This window comes from Ovis aries, chromosome 5 (assembly GCF_016772045.2).
Source record: "Ovis aries strain OAR_USU_Benz2616 breed Rambouillet chromosome 5, ARS-UI_Ramb_v3.0, whole genome shotgun sequence".
NCBI classification, from domain to species: domain Eukaryota; kingdom Metazoa; phylum Chordata; class Mammalia; order Artiodactyla; family Bovidae; genus Ovis; species Ovis aries.
Genome location: NC_056058.1, coordinates 55,802,492 through 55,817,341, shown reverse-complemented (window position 1 = coordinate 55,817,341; position 14,850 = coordinate 55,802,492). Strand labels below are relative to the sequence as shown.

Sequence of the window (14,850 nt, the reverse complement as noted above, 5' to 3'; positions counted from 1 at the left end):
ATACCTACTGTTCTTAATAAAATAGCCATATGGAAGTGTCAGACAGTTCCCATTCCTTAAAAGTTGTGCTGTGGGACTCAAATCTATTAATTCACATTCGGAAAGCAAAGTATAGATAGGAAGCATCGTTGAACTTACTATTTTATAATAGAACTAAGAATGTGTTTTGATGAGATGTGTTGGTATCTGGCAAAGACAAATAATAATTAGCCAAGAAATGACCAAAAAGAGATTGGATAAGATAAGAATAGACCCTGCTTTAGGAGACGCTAGAGATGTATGTCGAATAGGCTGGTGAACCAGATGAAGAAAAGAGCTGAGGTCAGCAGACAAAGAAAGACAATGTGGGCTTCTTAATCTGTGTATGATGAAGAATGAAGCATCTTACTCAATGAGTAATTTTGAATTAGAAAGCAGATCTAGAAATCACTATGTGGGAAAGACAGTATCTTCCAACCTGTACTAAATATTTGAAATCCCTTTTATTATAACCCCTAAATAGTCCCACCTGATTTGGAGGACATAGCATGAGGACTTTTGCTGGCTTGTTTTTATTTGTTTCTTGAAACTGTTCAGGGAGACCCTTTAGCTTTATAGCCTTGACATGTGGCTGCAATTTGGGGGCCCTGGAAAATACAATTTAGTACAAAAGAACTATTTTAAGAAAAGAGAATCATCAGAGATTTTTCCCTTGAAGTGGAGTTTGTAACAGATGTAGATAAGAACTCGAGACAGGGTGAAGAGGAAGACAGAAGAGTCCCTTTTGAGAAAAAGAATGGGGAAAGAAGAGTTTCCAAATAAATATTTTTTATAGGGAAATGAAACAGAAAAGGTGGTCAATGACTTAGCAGGAGAAGAAAGCAAATTGTATATTTATGTGTATGTATATGTGTTTATGCATATTCTCCATCAGTCTATAAATAAGGATGTGTCAGGCATTGGTGTCCCAAGGAAATTAAACAACCTTAGCTTTATACATTGATATAAACTCCATACAAGTTAAATTCCTTAATGTGTTTTCTTAAAATAAGATAATAAGAGAGCAGGGTTTGTTTTTAAATAATACCTTGTGGGTATTTGTGATGTGAGGTAGAGTTCAGCTCTTTCATTGCTCTGGAAAAATTTACACTTTTCCATCTGACTTATTTTAATAACAGGTATATTTCAGTATGGGGCTTCCCTGGTGGCTCAGCGGATAAAGCGTCTGCCTGCAATGCAGGAGACCCGGGTTTGATCCCTGGGTTGGGAAGATCCCCTGGAGAAGGAAATGGCAACCCACTCCAGTATTCACATATTTCATTGTAATTTCAGTGTACGTTTTTATCATTCCTACCAACCAAATCACGTTTTCAGTGCATTCTAATACAGTATTGATTGGAGGGAGGGCTGAGTTTTATTTGGTTTCTCCTCAGTGATAGTACTTTAATGAGATAAGATTACATGAACTTTGAATAGATTTCCCTGAAGCTTCCAACTTTTATGCCTTCTTTACCTCCTCTGAGAGGGAGGGGAGGGAAGGACTGAAGTATTTGGTTGGTCGGTCATGTTTTTGGGTCTGTATCATGTTAGACTCAAAATTTCCAAGAGCACTAAGGCTGCAAGTGAGAAAGCTCCCCCATGGTTCAGAGTGAAAAGATTAAGTGCTTGTTTGGAGGGAAAATTGCAAGGATGAATACTGGCTTTTCATCATATCTCATCAAGTCCACATGTTGCTGAAAAGCACTTTCAAAGTAAGAAGATTGTGCCCTTTCAAAATGCTAAGGGGTTAAGGTTCGTAAATAAGCATAAGGTATGAAATGAATGTGTATGTATGTGTTAACATAATGTAAGTTCCATCCAAGGCATTATTTTCACAAGTTAAGCTACTTTCTTCAGAAATGGACTCTGCTAGAATTTGGTTAAGATTGCCTTGAGGTTTCAATGACAGGTTAAAATTATGTAATAGCAGTATAGGGCCTGAAGTCATGTGCTGCAATCTTTGATTGCCTAAATTGTGCTCCAAAGAGAAACAAGACTTTGAGACGTAGCAGCAGATTGGCATGAAGGGAATTCGCCATTCATCCCTTCCTTTCCTCAGCATTTACTGAGCATTTACTGTGTGTTGTGCTTTGTATTGAGGATGCAGAAGTATAGTAGACACACCCAGACTCTTCTGTTAGAGGAACTCAAATCCTCATGGGGGACCCAGACAGAAAACAGGCAGTTATTATGTAGTCTGAGAAGTTCTGTGATGAGGGGAAGACAAAGCACTGTGAGATGATGGAGGAGGGCTCATGAAGGAGGAGATGGCTAAACTGGGACCTGATGGATGAGGAGGAGGAAGGTGAAGGGAAGAGGGATGAAGTGCTCCAGGTAGGGATGATGGTATGGGTCAGAAGAAAAATGGGTTAGTCCTACCTGACTTAGTTTGTTGACTTCAGAAAAAAGTCCATCTTGGAGATGTAGTTTCCTTATCTTCCTGTGGGTACTGGTGGGGGTGGAGGGGGCGGGGAAGATGATAGTGATAATGGTTCTGGCAAAGATGGTGGCCCTGACTGGTAGGGAGAGGAAAAAGGAGGTAAACAATAGCCATTCACATTTCCTGAACACTTACTAGGCGCCATGTTTAAGCATACTAAAGAATTTCTAAACATTAGTTACCAACTTGAGTTTTATAATCTCTAGATAAGGTAGGCATCCTTATTATCTCTGTTTTACAGGTGAGAAAAGTGAAGTTTAGAACGGCTATGTGACTTGCTTAAGGTCATCCTGCTAGTAAGTGGAAAAGCCAGGATTTGAAAACAGAAGTTGACTCTAGAGTCTGCATTTTCTACTGTTACTATGTTGTTCATAATCTAACTTTTTCATGGGGATGATATAGAAATGAGTGTGGCAGTTTATTTCAGATTTTTAAACAGCATGGGACTCTTTGCTGTCATTGTACATGTTGAGCTGAGCGTGAGTCCTGAGCTTGGTAGCTAACCTAGAATAAAAAGTAAAAATGGTTTAAGCCATATGTGGGCTTCCGTTACTTGTCTTGTTAGCAGTCCCTTTTAATTCCATGGATTCAGCGCATTAGTAGTCAAAAGTGGCATTCCCTAGGGGATATTTTTTGAAGCAACTGAACATTAGATGAACTGGACCATGGATTTGCTCCCAGATGACAATTGTTATGTTAGAAAGTCCTCAAACATTTCTGAGATCGTTAATTTCTGTTAATCACTCCATGTGCCTCTATGAGTGCTTGGCACAAAGTGAAATGGAGGCTTGGCAGTTCTCCAGTTCTTTTCAAGGTCTTGGCTTCTCATAGGGATAATTCAGAGCCCCAAATGTATTCTTAAAAAAAAAAAAATCTCTGGGCCACCTGGTTGACATACACACACACACACACACGTGTGTGTGTGTGTGTGTGTGTAAAAATATATATATATAGATATATTAAAGTCACTTGGTCATGTCTGATTCTTTGAGACCCCATGGACTACACAATCCATGGAATTCTCCAGGCCAGAATACTAGAATACTGGGGTGGGTAGCCTTTCCCTTCTCCAGAGAATCTTCACAACCCAGGGATTGAACCCAGATCTCCCACATTGTAGAGAGATTCTTTACCAGCTGAGTCACCAGGGAAACCCGTGTATATATATATGAGAATATGTGTGCATAAACATATACATACACACACGTATTCTCATATACATATAAGAATATATATATATTCTCAACCTTGCCTCTACTTTTTTTCCAGATAGACTCTCTTCCTGTCACTTCAATGTCTGACAGTCTTATCTGCACTCTAATCAGCCACTGTGTTGTTGTGAACTTAGGACTGTCTGCACTAGTGACACACAAGCAGGCCCACGTTGCTGGCCAATGGATTAGCCACCATTGAGAATAATTGAGAAAGTTCAGAGAGAGGCAGTTGTAAGCTCTTTGGGCACAGAGAGCATGCCTCCACTCTACAGGGAATGGCTGGTTATAATCTACACTAGGGAGATCTGCAGTGAACTAAAATAATAAATTCTTCTGCATCCTAGTTGAATTCCAGAGGCTAATTGTTAGTTTAAGTCCTGCTTGAGGCCCCAATAGTTGGGGGGTGGGGTTCCTTTTGGAAGCTTGATTGAGCTAATGCGAAAGATGAGGCTATAATTCAGATATACTAGTGAAATGCAAACAGTTGCATGCATTAATGGTCACTAATGACCTATAATCAAGCTATGATTTGTTAGGTTAAAGATGCAATTCGTTTATTTGTTCAGAGGTGTAAATGGAAGAATTTATCAATCTGCTGATTGTTCTTCTCTGTTGGAAATGGTGGACAGGAGCATAGTCTGGAGCTGTGGGACCTCGGGGTGCCACTCTCTGTCGCTGAGATTCTCCCAGCTCTAGCCCCTCTTAGATCTACCATCTTTGTCAAACGGGATGAAGAGAGTACTCTTCTGGCGCCCTCTCTTTGTGACTTTTCCTCTTGCTAAGCAAGCCCCTACAGTAGTAATTTTTCTCTTTTTTCTTCTGCTCTGGTCCCAAGCTTCTACTAGCTGATTTTCTCAAAGTAGTACTATTTGCTCAAACATGTAACGCATAAATATTGAGAGCCAGTTATGTTCCAAACACTGCCCTAAGCCTTAAGGTTTGATTTTCAAGAGAATCTTGTCTCAACCTCTGCAAAATTTACAATCTCTCTGTAAGTATCTTTAAAATTTTCTGTGACAGTAACTACTCCTTGCAGTGCTTATCACCAAAACCACTCAATGAAAACTCTCTTGGTATGAAACAGATGCTCTGTTGAGATAGGCATCTTTGAGAACAAGGCACTTTGATCTTTCGGGGGTACATCAAAATTGGCACTAGAGATTTTAAGGGATTAGAATGACTCCTTAGAAAAGATAGACCTGGTATCTTCCCTAGTCTTTTATTTAACCCAAGGAAGTAAATACATATAAATCCTTATGGGAGACCATGACATTAAAATGTAAAATCCTTTCATCCTTAATCAAGTGAAAACACTGTGTTCCACTTGACATGCAACCACAGAGCAATAATGATGCAGGTTGTCCTGGCGAGGCACTGGATCACTTGAGAGCATGCTGAGACAGTGGGAATGATCACACTCCCATAGCACATGACTTCTTTTTAAATTAATTTTTATTGCAGTATAGTTGCCTTACGATGTTGTGTTAGTTTCTACCGTACAGCAAAATCAATCAGTCATACATATGCATGTAGCCCCTCCCTTTTGTATTTTCTTCCTATTCAGGTCACCACAGTGCTTCAGTAGAGTTCCCTGTGCTACACAATATGTTCTCATTAGTTTTCGATTTTATGCATAGTATCAGTAGTGTATACGTGTGAATTCCAATGTCCCAATTCATCCCACCTCCATTTTTCCCTCCGTATCCATACGTTTGTTCTCTATGTCTCTATTTCTGCTTTGCAAAAAGGATTATTGAAGGCAATGGCACCCTACTCCAGTACTCTTGCCTGGAAAATCCCATGGACAGAGGAACCTGGTGGGCTGCACTCCATGGGATCGCTAAGATTCGGACATGACTGAGCGACTTCACTTTCATGCATTGGAGAAGGAAATGGCAACCCACTCCAAGGGTTCTTGCCTGGAGAATCCCAGGGGGAGCCTGGTGTGCTGCCATCTATGGGGTTGCACAGAGTCACACACGACTGAAGCGACTTAGCAGCAGCAGCAGTATACCATTTTCTAGATTCCACATATATCCATTAATATACGTTATTTGTTTTTCTGTTCGTGACTTACTTCACTGAGTATGACACTGTCTGGGTCCATCCACGTCTCTGCAAATGACCCAGTTTCACCCCTTTATGAGGCTGAGTAATAGTCCATTGTATATATGGCCACATCTTCTTTTAGCCATTCCTCTGTTGATGGACATTTAGGTTGTTTCCATGTCCTGGCTGTTGTAAATAGTGCTGATGTGAGCACTGGGCCATAGCACATGACTTCTTTGCTCATCAAAACTAATCACACTCACTTGCAATTTACTCATTCGAAAGGACTATCAATCTGTGTTGGCTTCTCCTCCCCTCAAAGGTGAGAACTTGTGTCTTTCGCTCAGCATTTATCCCAGAATCTAAAACAGTGCCTGACATACAATGAGTGTGCTCAGTAAATATTTGTTGAATAAAATCCAGGCACAATGATGAGAGGTTGAAAGTTAATAGTAGCATTTGTGATTTTGTAAAATAAAGCAAAATTACTTGATAACAGTGATCTTAACAATTAGTACTAGTAAAGCATTAGGACACCATAGCTGACCTCTTTGGCATAAGATTATTTTTCACATCCCCTTTATGTTCACTTCCACATAATACTTCAGTGTACTAATGACATATTTGATAAAAGGAATTTCCTATATCTGTGGCCTAGCAGTGACATTTCTTACACTCATCACAAGGGTGACCAACCACATTTCTGATGTGAAATGACATATCCTTGAGAATCCAAAGAGGAGCTGTAATGTTCAGGAAAGTCTTGGCAATAGATAGGTGGATTGTGTGGTCATTTTCCCCTTATTCAGTAGATGTTTTGGGAGGCACTTACTGTATGCCTGGCATGGGGTTAGGTGCCAGGAATGTGGAGTAACAAGGCCATCTGATGAAATATATTAACAACAGACTAACAAAGATAAATCTACGACTGTGACAAGCACTGCAGAGGAAGAGTTTGCTATGAGAGTGACCTGGACAGGGTAGGCATCTCAGGTGAAGAGGTGAATGGGCTAGATCCCGAAGCCTTAGTAGGAGTTAGCTATGTTGAAGAGCAGAGGCCAAGATGTATTAACATGTGCAGCAGTAGCAGCAAAAAGAACATGTGTTCAGAGAAGTAAAAGGGGACCCCTGTGGCAAGGTGGGCATTGGACGGAAGCCTGATCTTGCAGGACCTTGAGGGCATATGACGCCTTTATTGTTTTTTATCCCAGGAGTCAAGCAGAATGTTAAAATGTAGGGAAGATGGGGAGCTGTGACCCAATTTGTTTTTCAAAAAGATCATTCCGCTGCATTGTAAGGGACGGAATGGAAATGATCTGGAAATAGACAAGTGATTTTGTCATATGAAGCTGACACAGAATGTACATCACGTATCCCATGTAAGGCAGCCCCCAATATAAAGCAAGTACCCTTCCGAAAGATTGCAGATGGGCTCCTCCAAGGTATAATATAGACCTCTTCCAGTCTCCTCTGTGTCAGTGCACACGCTCACCCAGATAAATTAGCATCATGGATGCAGAGTGTCACATTAGCACCCCGTTTCCCATTCAGCTGATGTATCACTTGAGCATCTTTCCTTTGTACTTTCCCCTTCGCCTTCAAAGGCTGTTCTCAGGTCTTATTTTCCTTCCCAGAAATGTGAGATTGGTTTTATGCTGTTGCTATTAGAGTCATCCCCCACTTAGGGTCTAATCCACTGGGGCTTTGTGCCTGTTTGTCAGGAACTTCGAGCATATATTAAGACATTATACAGGGTGGAAGCTCTATTTTGACAATGATTATGCCTATTATCTCTTTTAATATATGTAAATTGCTGTGGAGAAACAAACCATTTTATGCCACTTGAATCCTTTTCAGGGAAGTCTGAATCCTTTTTGTGTAGCTTAGATGTATTACTATCATTTTCCCTTCACGGAGTTGAATAAACACACTTAAATCAGACCTTTGTTAGTGTACCCTCTTGTACTGTTGCCCTAATAAATTGTTGTGAGTTTAGTCTTTGAAATCCATATTTGGTGACATTTGCAAATTCCCCTGTAGTCTCTTCCAGAACTGAAATTATTGGGTCAACTCAGCAGTCAGTCAATACATGTGTTATAGGTGCCAACTGTATTTGGGATACAGCTGTGAATAAAGAATAATACTACCTTTAAGAGGCTTGTAGTCATTGCCCATTGTTGTCATGGAATTTATAGAAAAGCAAGAGCAGAAGGTTAGAATGATGCATGTGGTGATGAATTAGAGTTGGAGACATCAGAAAGAACTCCTATTAAACTTTATATAGGTACATGTTAGGGCTTCCCGGGTAACTCAGCTGGTAAAGAATCTGCCTGCAATGCAGGAGACCCTGGTTCGATTCCTGGGTTGGAAAATTCCCCTGGAGAAGGGATAGGCTACCCACTCTAGTATTCTTGGGCTTCCCTGGTGGCTTAGATGGTAAACAATCTGCCTGCAATGTGGGAGATGTGGATTTGATCCCTGGGTTGAGAAGATCCCCTGGAGGAGGGCATGGCAACCCACTCCAGTATTCTTGCCTGGAGAATCCAATGGACAGAGGAGCCTAGTGGGCTATAGCCCAAGGGGTCACAAAGAGTCGGACACAACAGAGCACAGGAGAGCACAGATACACATGATTGCATAAAGAAATAGTTATAATTATGTGACTGTATATGGATTTGCATATTTCTTTCTGTGTCAATGAGGAGAGCCTAAAAGAAATGACACCCCTGTGGCAAGAGGCACAGCTGGCACCCAGATCTTGATTTCTGAAACCATTCTTCAATAAAAGGAACAGGAATCCTTGGAGAAATATCTGACTTGGGGACTGGAAAAGGAAATAGACGAGATGTCAGAGTCTCTTAGTGCCAAAATGGAAGGAAGTGCTCAAAAAAGAAAAAAGAAAAAAAAAAACTACATTGATGAGACTATGTCAACAGGAGGAGTTCCCAAAGGCTCAAGTGGAATAATTATAGAAAAAATAAAGTAGTGTTGGACTGTATTGCAAAGTATAAAATAATGTCCGTGAATCCATACTGATATAAAGAAAGAATTAAATACATGAGCAAATGGAAGAGAAGAGAAAAATCTCCTCTGCAGAATGCCAAATAAATTATATAGATGACTCAGACTCAAGGGCATAATTCCCCATTTCTTAAGTGTGGACCGCACATAGTCTTCTCTCTACAGAGTGAAGTTTAGGAAGGTGGAGAATGAGGACAGGAAGCTAACTTTACAAAGGAGAAATCGGACAGATTTTACTTCAGCTAGTGATCAAAGTCCACTGGAACAGTCATAAACTATGTTAATAGGATGTGATGAAAATGGCACTTAACCTCTGTGATCTTCTGTCAGGAGAAAAACATGAGACAAATTCCAGTAGAGGGGCAATATACAGTATCCTCGATCATATTCCTCAAAACTGAAGGTCACCAAAGGCAAGGAAAGTCTGAGAAACTGTCACAAAAAGAGCCGAAGAAATCATGACAACTAAATGTAACAGTATCCTAGAAGGGATCCTAGAGCAGAAAAAGGACATTAGGTAAAAACTGAGAAAATAGAAATTAACCTATGGACTTAATAGTAATATATCCATACTGGTGTATTAATTATAACAAATGTCCTATACTAACATAAGATGTTCATAATAGGGAAAATTCTGCAAGAGGTATATGGGAATTCTCTGTGCTATTTGTTTAATTTTTCTCTCAATCTAAAACTTTTTAAAAATTAAAGAAAAAGAACCTTGTAGTTTAGTGAGGGAATCCAGTAAGCTGATGGGCAGTTATAATGTGGTATGATGAAGGAGGACGTATAGCGTGATGAGGAGAAACAGTGGGGCATCTCACTGGTCCTTCAGATCCTGACTTGACCACTTTAGGCAGTTTACTCGACCGTCTGATTTTGTTTCCTCATCTCTAAAATGGTGATGTGGGGACTTCCTGGTGGGCCAGTGGTTAAGACTCCACGCTTCCACAGCAGGGTGTGCAGGTTCAATCCCTGGTCAGGGAACTAAGATCCCACATTCTGTGTTGCTTAGCCTAAAAAAGAAAGAAAGAAAGAACTCCATGACAACATTTGTAGCATGTAACAAGTTTTAAATAAATAAATAAAATGATGATAAAACCTTCCATGAGTCCATAATAGGCTTCAAAGTCAAACTACAGGAGCTCAAACTCCCAGCTGCAGAGCTAGCTGATTCCCTAAATCTATATGGACTTTAGTTCCTTATCAGCCTACCTACCTCAGAGAATTGTCCTGAGGTCTGGCATAATACCTGTGAAATACTTAGGACCAGTTTCAGCATGCTGTACTAGATAAATATAGGCTTCTATGCCTGCTCAAGGATTTATGGTGGAGACTCAGTAGAGTAATCATGGAGAGCGCCTCGCACAGGCCTGCCATGTCATAAGCCCTCTAGTGGTGGTGGCGGTGATGGGGGGGGTGAGGGTGAGGGTGGGTGTGGGAAGGAAAAGTTGCTGGGGGTCAGGAGAATGCCCTTGCCTTGAATCCTACACACCAGACACAGTGGTTTTCCTTGACTCTAAACTGAGAACAGGATAGGAGTTGAACTGACACAAGGAAGGTGATGGATATGGGCTACAACAGAAGGAACAAAAGTCAAAAGCCAAAGGAAACATGGCACCTTTAGAGGACTTTACAGGGTTGAAATGGCTGGAGTGTGGACTCCTGAGGAGGGAGAAAGAGGAGAAGTAAAGTGCACCTAGCGTTTTGTCAGGAACTGAAGGCTAGGTTAAGGATTTAGGACCCATTTATCCTTGGGCTTCCCTGGTGGCTCAGAGGTTAAAGCATCTGCCTGCAATGTGGGAGACTTGGGTTCAATCCCTGGGTTGGGAAGATCCCCTGGAGAAGAAAATGGCAACCCACTCCAGTACTCTTGCCTGGAGAATCCCATTGACGGAGGAGCCTGGTGGGCTACAGTCCACAGGGTCGCAAAGAGTCGGACACGACTGAGCGACTTCTCTCACTCACTCATCCTTGGATCAACATAAAATATGTACCCTTAGGCTCACTCTGGCTGTTGTTGGAAAAAAGATAGGTTGTAGGTAGATCATTTGGGAAGCTATTTCAGTTCTACAAGTGAGATATCATCATAGGGACTCTGGAAGTAGAGTTTAAAGAGTGTGAAGTCCAACAAGAGAAGATCCTGCCAACAGTTTGTTAGTGTGTGGAAAGGAGCAACAAAGATCCAAGGAGACCAGAGAAAAAGACAGAGATTTATTTGCTGGACAGTTTGGAATATTTTAATATACTTTTGAAATTGTTGTCTCATGGTCATGGTAATTCTGTAAAATAGATGAAGTGAGCAGAACCACTTCCAAATCAGAGATGAATGCAGAGGCTTTGAGAAAGTAATCACGTGGTTAGTTGTGGCCAAAAAGGACAATGAGATTATATCTTTAAATTTGTACCTTTTTTCTCTCTTGTGAGAGAACACCAATGACTTTTCTGGTCTTATAGTCCATTACAAAGCCCCCTCCCCCCCCCCCCCACCCACCCCCCTACCACTTTAAGGAATGGATAGAGTAGAATCGGACCACATTTCCCTTGGGACTATTTAAAACCTAATCTCCTGTACTCCAGTACTGCTGAGGGCAGGGGGACAGTTTCACAATCTGACTTATGATAAAGTAGTTTGATTGCAAGCCCCAAAATAACTAGATTTATGTACTTCGCCAAGAAGAATGTTCAGTACACTACCAAGTGTCATTGAATAGCTAATAAAAATAATGGAATCAAGACCCAACTTGGTCATTATTCATAGCTGACACCTGGATAGTTTTTAAGCATCAGGACAAAAAAGTCTGCATTTAAAATTTATTTTAACTGAATTTGCCAATTGAAAGTCTAGGAGCCAGACTTTCTAATAGTTAGTACTTGGTTGTAGGACAATTGGGAAATGCAAACAGTGCATTTAACCTGGGTTTTTCTTTTCCTTTTGGGAGGGAAAAGGAAGCAGAGTCAGTTGGAAAGAATAGCTCTGTTAAAAATGCTGCAATGATACTTTAACCATGTGTCTTTTACCCAGGCATAGTTAATGCTGCCTTTTGGATGAGATGGACCCCAAGTAGAATTGGTACTAGTGAATAATTAAAGAACAGAGAGAGGACTACACACATTCTGATAGAGAAGGTGTTACTGCCTCTAAGTTCTGCTTTGAGTTTTGATGCATTTGATTTTTATGTTATAGGGAGAATAGAAGACCTTGAAAAATTCCTCTCATCTTTAAAAATCCCAGCTCAAATTCTGTATTTCCCCCAAAGTCTCCTTGACTATGTCATCTCTTCTGAACCCCAGTATCAGGGATTCTAATTCGCAATGCTTATAAAATAACATATTGGCCACTATTACTTAATGCATGTCTGCCTTGCTTCTTTTGCTGGTTGTAGCCCCCTTGAGGGTAGACTTTATATCTTTTCCTCTAGAGGGATAAATGCATCAGGTCAGGGACATATCTGGTTCTTTTATGACTTTAATTTCATCTCAGTGTCTCACATGTTATAGACAATCAATGAATAATTTTGAATGAGCAGTTCTAATATTTCAGCATCATTTATAGCTCTGATTTTTATGCTACATATGCCATACTGGTGATTGAAAAGGCCATTTGTTTTTTATTTTTAATTAGAGGATAATTACAGTATTGTGATGCTTTCTCCCATACATCAGCATGAGTCAGCCATAGGTATACGTTTGTCCTTTTCCCACCCCTCTAGGTTGTCACAGAACGCTGGCTTTGGGTTTCCTGTGTCCCACGGAAGACTCCCACTGGCTATCTATTTTACGTATGGTAATATATATGTTCCAGTGCTATTGCATAAAACCAAGTTGTAGTCAAAATAGGACTATTGGAAGTGATGGAATCTGAGGCTGATCTTTGAACTCTGGCTGTCGAGGACCTGCCAAAAAACATGGGGTATTTGCGGACAGTCTAGGTTTTATGAAACTCTCTGTTGGTTTTATTTTTAGTTAAATCCTAGAACAGTACTTTTAAACCTCCAGTTGACTGAATGATTACTTTGGTCATTCTAAAGACAGAGAAAACAAACTAAGATTTGTCACTTTACCTAAGCTGTAATGTTACATATGTTATCTCATGTAATTGTCAAAAGAACCCTACAAAGAGGCATGTATTTCCTTCTATTAGTTGTAAAAAGAGTTTCAGAGAGGTAACTAATTGATTTGGATTTTAAGTTCTGTGAGACCCAAGTATCTGATACAGAGGAATCATTCAGCTAAATGTTTGTTGAATTAAATTTATTCAAAAGTCCTTGATGGGGCAGCAGTGGACCAAGCCTAAGCTATTGGTCCCTTAAAGCCCATCCTCTTTCCACTACTGTTTTTCCTCTAAGGAAAATTTCTTGTAGAGAAAACACAGAACCAACAATATTAGCTTTTCATTTTTGCTCTTAGCTTTTTCTGCTCAAGCTACATAAAACTTGAGTTTTCAACATTTGGCCCCAAATATCATTTTCCTCTGTGCTGTTTGCCCAGAGATGATGCTAAAGATAAACTTGACTTCCTGGCAACAACTCAGCCAGGAACTGAGAACTGTTAGAACAAACTCTTCCTGATACCCTAAGGGAACAAAAATAAACATTTGGAAAAAATAAAGTTGCCATAATGGTAACACTCCTTGCATTTTAGTCTCTGTCTCCTCCTCCCTACCCCCAGGGTAGAGTGGGCTAGTCGCCATCCAGACACAGCCCAAAAAGCAGCAAGTTAGAACTTTATCTTGTTTTATTGTTCTGCTTTGTAATTTTATTTTTAACAGAATTCTGGCTCTCCAAGTCACTGATGACTACTCCATGTGGTCAGCAGATTTAAAAGTCTTTTCCTAAGCTATAGTTAAAAAAAAAAAAAAAAGGAGATAGTAAGTTTTTTTAATTTTATTGGGGTATAATTGATTTACAGTGTGTTAGTTTCAGGTGTGCAGCAAAGGGAATGCTTTATGTATGTGTGTGAAACTGTTGGTTGCTCAGCTGTTTCCAACTCTTTGTGACCCCATAGACTGTATGCCCACCAGGCTCCTCTGTTCATGGGATTTCCCAGGCAAGAATACTGGAGTGGGTTGCCATTTCTTCCTCCAGGGGATCTTCCCAACCCAGGGATCAAACCCACATGTCTTATGTCTCCTGCATTGGCAAGCGGATTCTCTATTGCCCATGCCACCTGGGAAGCCAGTATTAGTTATCTATTCCAATCCTCCCCTGCTTCTCCCATGATAACCATGCTTGTTTTCTACATCTGTAAGTCTATTTCTGTTTTGTAAATCAGTTCATTTGTTTAGATTCCACATATAAGCAATATCATATGGTATTTGCCTTTTTCTGTCTGACTAACTTCACCCACTCGGAGACGGCAATGGCACCCCACTCCAGTACTCTTGCCTGGAAAATCCCATGGACGGAGGAGCCTGGAAGGCTGCAGTCCATGAGGTCGCTAAGAGTCAGACACGACTGAGCGACTTCACTTACAATTTTCACTTTCATGCACTGGAGAAGGAAATGGCAACCCACTCCAGTGTTCTTGCCTGGAGAATCCCAGGGATGGGGGAGCCTGGTGGGCTGCCGTCCATGGGGTCGCACAGAGTCGGACACGACTAAAGCGACTTAGCAGCAGCAACAACTTCACCCAGTATGCCAGTCTCTGTATCCATCCATATTGCTGTAAATGGCATTCTTTCTTTCTTTTTTACGCCTGAGTAATATTCCATTGTGCATATGTACCACATATTCTCTATCTACGCCTCTGTTGATGGACATTTAGGTGGCTTCCAAGTCTTGGCTATTGTAAATAGTGTTACAGTGAACACTGGGATGCATGTATCTTTTCGAATTATGGTTTTCTGTATATATATGCCCAGGACTGAGATTGTTGGATCACTTGGTAGTTATATATTTAGTTTTGTAAGAAATCTCCATACTGTTTTTCATAATGGTTTTACATACATACATACATACATACATACATTCAGTCGCTCAGTCATGTCCGACTCTTTGCAACCCCATGAATCGCAGCATGCCAGGCCTCCCTGTCCGTCACCAACTCCCGGAGTTACTCCTACTTATACTTCAAGGCCCAAGTCAAATACCATCACTGCCTAAAGTC

The 14,850-nt window shown here is 40.6% G+C and overlaps 1 protein-coding gene across 5 annotated transcripts in view; it reads left to right on the top strand.

The window, feature by feature from the left end:
* Window positions 1–14,850, top strand: part of PPP2R2B (protein phosphatase 2 regulatory subunit Bbeta) — a 522,252-nt gene that overhangs the window by 221,040 nt on the left and 286,362 nt on the right. The window lies entirely within an intron of this gene.